The sequence below is a fragment of the Xenopus tropicalis genome, chromosome 3 (genome assembly GCF_000004195.4).
Source record: "Xenopus tropicalis strain Nigerian chromosome 3, UCB_Xtro_10.0, whole genome shotgun sequence".
NCBI classification, from domain to species: domain Eukaryota; kingdom Metazoa; phylum Chordata; class Amphibia; order Anura; family Pipidae; genus Xenopus; species Xenopus tropicalis.
This window is the reverse complement of record NC_030679.2, coordinates 57,074,294-57,080,774: the sequence shown is the minus strand read 5'-3', so window position 1 is coordinate 57,080,774 and position 6,481 is coordinate 57,074,294.

Below are 6,481 nucleotides of genomic sequence, written 5' to 3'. Positions count from 1 at the left end.
AAGCAACATAATTCAATACAAATAATAAGTTTGTACTTACACACCAGCTATTCATATTGAATAGTAGTGAAAAATTCATGATTTTTCTCTAAATGTCATATGCATAACAATAGGTAGAACAACTTCTATGTAATGTACTACAGAACACATTGGAATTCTTGCCTTTAAGGTTTATGCAGTATTGTCATGATATTGATAAATATCCTCTCACGTAATGTAACTATATAGACTCCTAGTAACTAGAGTGTCCTACATTATATTGGTGTCTAAATACACAGGTAAAAAAGTGGTTTCTGGCTGATCGATGTCCACACCCTTGCATGACCAAATTGCACTAGCATATCAATTGTTGGCTACTTAGATACTGCTAAAGTAATTCCTCAGCAAATAGCTGCTAAAGGTTCCTGCTAGACCAAACCTTATTTTTTTAATTGTTTTGGTGGCTTACAACAGTCAGAGGAACATAAATGTTAAGGGCATCCAGGGAGCTGGAGTAGCCTAAAGTAGCCTAAAAGCACCCCCCATATTGTTTTATTGAATTCAACTGTCATGAGATTTTGCCAGCATTTATCGGGTATATTACATTGCAGGTCTATGGTACTGAGTTTGAACAATTTTTAGGATGTTAGGTGATTTCATTGCAGGTTCATGGATGGGGGTTTTGTGCAAATTTGAAACCCAAGTGCCATTACTCTAACCTTTTGTGAAAAACAGATAAGAGTCAATAGATCTTCAGTAAAAACAAAGTTCTTCAGGACTTTTGATCTCTAGAATTACTGAGAAAAAACAAAAGCCTCACTTGGATTGCATTGTCAAATAATTTTATTGCTAAAAGACTAACAGATGACTTGAGACTTTTTGGGTAATGGCACACCAGTCATTTTCCTAGCTAGCATAAATATGCCAGTCGGTTTAATGCAATTTGCTGCCTTTGCCCCTTGCATACATGTGCAGGCATGGGACCAGCCTTTCACACCGGAATCTGCTCTGTGTGAGATAACGGATTGATCCCATGCTTGCTAGTTCATACAAAGTGCCAGAAAAAGCACTATGGATATATCAGTTTAGGGATTGGAAAGGTATACAAATCTTATCTGCTAATGCACCATGTCATTCAGAGCATGGTGCATTGGCAGAGAAGAAAAGTGTTTTGATCATTTCTGCACATATTTTTTTAATAAGCATAGATACCATAACCACGTACTCACTCCATTTGCTGGAGACAGCGTCAGGGAGGAGGGCTCCTTATATCATATATTCTGGATCTGCTCTATACTACAAGTTTACTGGAAAGATGTATTAGCTTTCTTAAAACCTTTGACAGGGAGACAGCTGCTATGGTTAAACCCTGAGAAGTTTTTGTTGGGAGCTTCATTCCCAAACATACAGAACTGTCAGCAAAAACAGGTTAATCTGATTCTTACAGAAGCCAAATGCCTAATAGCCTGGTAAGGACACTGCTCTCAACTTTAATAATTCAGGACCTATAACTCATGAATGTTTGGCCCCTTCTATGCTCTCCATCTGTCCAGCGTGTGGGCCAATTGGACAGATAGAGCTCGCCGTTGCCACATGTATAGCTGCCTTTATAGATTTATATGCAAGAGGTAATGAATAAATGCTCTATAGAAAGCACTGTCTGCAAAATATGAAAGAAGACAACAGAGGCAGATGCTGATTTTTTTTTGTTTGTTTGCGGAGACTAAAAATTTTAAGTGTCCATATGCAAACACAGTCAACATGTTAAATCAGTGCTGCCCAACTTCTGAGGTACCGAGTGTCAGACTTTTTCTGGCCTACGTGGCGGAAGGCTGATAATGGAAGCCAGTTTTGACCACTCCCCTCATTTAAACTGCACACACTTAAAACCACACCCATGTTATCACAAGAGCTTTTAAGACTATACCCACATTAATGGTGGTAGTGCAGCAAAAACCCAAATGGTTGATGCTCACTACAGGAATATAACCCCTCGTTCATATTATGTTTACTATGTCTTATTAAGACATTCCGTTAAATCCATATGCCTCCCATGTGAATAGCACAGCAACCCCCAGCACATAATTACACACCTTAGGGACCATATAATAACTATTTCCACATGCTAACAAACTCCTGCCAGGTTTACCCCCCACAGGCAGCACAGGGCAGTTAGAGTATGGCACACACAGGCAGCCTAGGTCAGGCAGAGTATGGCACACACAGGCAGCCTAGGTCAGGCAGAGTATGGCACACACAGGCAGCCTAGGTCAGGCAGAGTATGGCACACACAGGCAGCATAGGGCAGACAGAGTATGGCACACACAGGCAGCATAGGGCAGGCAGAGTATGGCACACACAGGCAGCATAGGGCAGGCAAAGTATGACACACACAGGCAGCATAGGGCAGGCAGAGTATGGCACACACAGGCAGCATAGGGCAGGCAGAGTATGGCACACACAGGCAGCATAGGGCAGGCAAAGTATGGCACACACAGGCAGCATAGGGCAGGCAGAGTATGGCACATACAGGCAGTATAATCTAGGCAGAGTATGGCACCCACAGGCAGCATAGGGCAGGCAGAGTATGGTACACATAGGCAGCATAGGGCAGACAGAGTATGGCACAGACTGGCAAAATAGGCAGCATAGGGCAGGCAGAGCATGGCACACAGGCAGCATATGGCAGGCAGAGAATGGCACACAGGCAGTATGGGGCAGGCAGAGTATGACACACAGGCAGTATGGGGCAAGTTATATATAAATATTATTAAAAATCTGTGTATTTGTTGTATTATTAAATTGCACTCCACACCTTCTGCTTTCAGCTTTGCTTTCCAGGCTCAGTCATTTTAGGTACTTGTAGCCCCTCCACCTGCTCGGCAGGCTAATTTTGCACTGGGAAGGATGTCCGTGAAGAGCAGCAAAGTATGAACAAGAACTAAGGAAGATTGAACTAAGCCTGCAAAATGGAGTACATTAATAGTATATTATTATCTTACTCTTGAACCCCTTCATATCTCTACCCCCTCCCATCCCCTCAGATAACTGCTAGTGGCACGCTGATGTACGATTTTAACCTGCAGCCTTCCTCATGTTTAGTTAGAAACTTGTACAGCATGATGTTGCAGACATGTTTAGGTAGATTTACAAAATAATTAGGTTTTGACAGGCTTAGCCTCCCAAGCCTTCGTTAAAATCCACCTATGAAAGACAGCATAAAACAAAAATATTTTGTGGGCCCACACTCCCAAGACCTTTTGAAAAGGAGCCATTTTCAATTCATTTTTACATACATAAAGAATCATCCTTATGTATGTAAAATGGCTCCTTTTCAAAAGGTCTTGTATTTTGTATTTAATCATAAAGCACACAGACCAGACATTATATTTAATGAAGAAATTATCAGCACACACAGTCTGGACGGTCGGCAGGGGGTCAGTGAGGCTTGGGGCCCAAAGGGTTTTTTTTCCAGTGTCCTGCTGGCCCAGTCCAACCCTGCATGTGACCATGATGATTCATGATATCAGTCATGACATCATAGCACCAGCCTGCTGTGATGAATAGTGTGCAAGTGCATGCACTGACATGGCAGAACCCTATACAGAGGCATAAATATAGAAGAAGCAGACCTTGCACACTAGAGCAAGTACTTGCACACTATTCATCACACCAGGCTGGTGCAAGGAATATGTATCTATGCATGTACCTTTTTTAACAATGTTAAAACTTACTTAATTTTGCATCCATTGAATGGTGTCATGTATAAATCATCATGGTCACGCGACTATATTATCAGCCTTATTGGCTCCCACTGTCTGTTGAGATGAAATTAGAGTTGTTGGCATAATGCCCATTGTTGGAGGTTTAGTCTTTCCCATAGGCTTATATGAAAACAAGGAAAGTAGGCTATGGCCTGGTGCTCTCTGGGTTCCTAAGGTCATTATGTGTAAGCACTACCTCATTTTACCTTCTCTTATTTTCTATTCATCTGAAGCATGCCTCCATCACATTGTATTATGAAAGAGCTCTCTTAACAGCAATCTTCTGGCTACAATGTCCTCATATTTCTTTAGCAGCTAACAGTTCATTTGAAACTATTTTATTCTTCTCTACTGGGCTTAATCCCATGTTTACACTTTCTGTACATGTTAGATATTTGGATTTTTTCATTATTTATACCCTGCTATATTTCTCTGTAAAATATAAAAATGCCTACATACAATATATTAATAGTGTTAGTGTGTTGCTGAATTGTAATGCCAAATGTACTGTGTATATAAAAAGCTGAAGTTATGATGTGTTATTCTGAGGTGAGCTTTGAACCCTTCAACTATAATAGACAATTATTCTTGCAAACATACCAACACAAAAACCAGCTTAAAGGGGTCTGCCACCAAAAACTATTTAGCATACTGAAAGAAAATATATCTCTAAGCAACTTTCCAATATACTGTACATTAATTAAAAATGCTCCAGTTATCTGTATATTAAAAGCAGTACAGGGGTCCGATACCTGTATTTGTTTTGCAGTTTACATTCCCTGCTCTCCTGGCTCTGACTCCTGAATCAATGTTGCAAAGCAGATAATTAACAGACCTGAACAAATATTGACTCCTGTTACATTATATTATGAGTTAACCCAGATACACATTACTTTTACACATAACTTTAAAAACACTAAATAATGTTTACTTAACGTAAATTAGAAAAGTTGCTTAAAATTACTTTTCCTTTCAATAAGCAAAAGTAGTTACATAGTTACATAGGGTTGAAAAAAGACCAGAGTCCATCAAGTTCAACCCATCCAAGTAAACCCAGCACACCCAACCCACACCTACCAATCTATACACTCACATACATAAACTATATATACAACCACTAATACTAACTGTAGATATTAGTATCACAATAGCCTTGGATATTTTGATTGTTCAAGAACTCATCTAGGCCCCTCTTAAAGGCATTAACAGAATCTGCCATTACCACATCACTAGGAAGGGCATTCCCCAACCTCACTGCCCTCACCGTGAAAAACCACCTACACTGCTTCAAATGGAAGCTCCGTTCCTCTAATCTAAAGGGGTGACCTCTGGTGTGTTGATTGTTTTTATGGGAAAAAAGAACATCCCCCAACTGCCTATAATCCCCTCTAATGTACTTGTACAGAGTAATCATGTCCCCTCGCAAGCGCCTCTTTTCCAGAGAAAACAACCTCAACCTCGACAGTCTCACCTCATAGTTTAAATCTTCCATCCCCTTAACCAGTTTAGTTGCACGTCTCTGCACTCTCTCCAGCTCATTAATATCCTTCTTAAGGACTGGAGCCCAAAACTGCACTGCATACTCAAGGTGAGGCCTTACCAGGGACCTATAAAGGGGCAAAATTATGTTCTCATCCCTTGAGTCAATGCCCTTTTTTATACAAGACAGCACTTTATTTGCTTTAGTAGCCACAGAATGACACTGCCTGGAATTAGACAACTTGTTATCAACAAAAACCCCTAGATCCTTCTCCATTAAGGAAACCCCCAACACACTACCATTCAATAGATAGTTCGCGTTTATATTATTTCTACCAAAATGCATAACTTTGCACTTATCAACATTGAACCTCATTTTCCAGTTTGCTGCCCAGTTTTCCAATTTTGTCAAATCGCTCTGCAAAGCGGCAGCATCCTGCATGGAACTTATAGTTTTGCACAATTTTGTGTCATCAGCAAAAATAGAAACAGTACTGTCTATGCCCACCTCCAGGTCATTAATAAACAAGTTAAAAAGCAAAGGACCAAGGACTGACCCCTGCAGTACTCCACTAACCACGCTGGTCCAATTAGAAAATGTTCCATTTATTTAGTTATTGGGTTACTGATTGCAGGGTCCCATTAAAATGGCAAAAGACATGATACATGCTTAACACATATTCTGTAAGAATGGCTTACACCTATTGTATTTTACTATAGACACAGGTTATACTGCACAGAAGGTATTTATATAAATTGATTGTATGTGAGTAGTAGAAATCATATTAAACCTTTGAACATAACATCTCATAAGCTCAAGACTTTCATTGTTTAATCTGGTATCAATACACAATTTTTATCTTAATATGAAATAAATCTTTATCCTTTTAGATGTGTGTGTGGGAGTGAGTGTGCCTACACTGATCATGCTAAGATGAACCATAAAAAAGGTACGATGGAATAAATATTAAGGGGGTAATGTAATAAAAAGTCACAAAGTTTGCACTAGATCTAGTAATCCATAGCATTTAGCAGCAAACAGCATGTATTGCTCACTTGTATGAGATCAAAGGTCTCATTGATTTATGTGTTTTACTACACATAGTACAAACCTTAAAAAAATAGTAGCACTTGAATCTATAAATAGTTCAGATCAACAATTTTTTAAATTTGGGCTAAGCCAATTGTTGCATTTATAAAACTAATATTTTCCACAAAGCTTCACACAAGAAAGTGGATTAATACAAGCAAAAGAGATA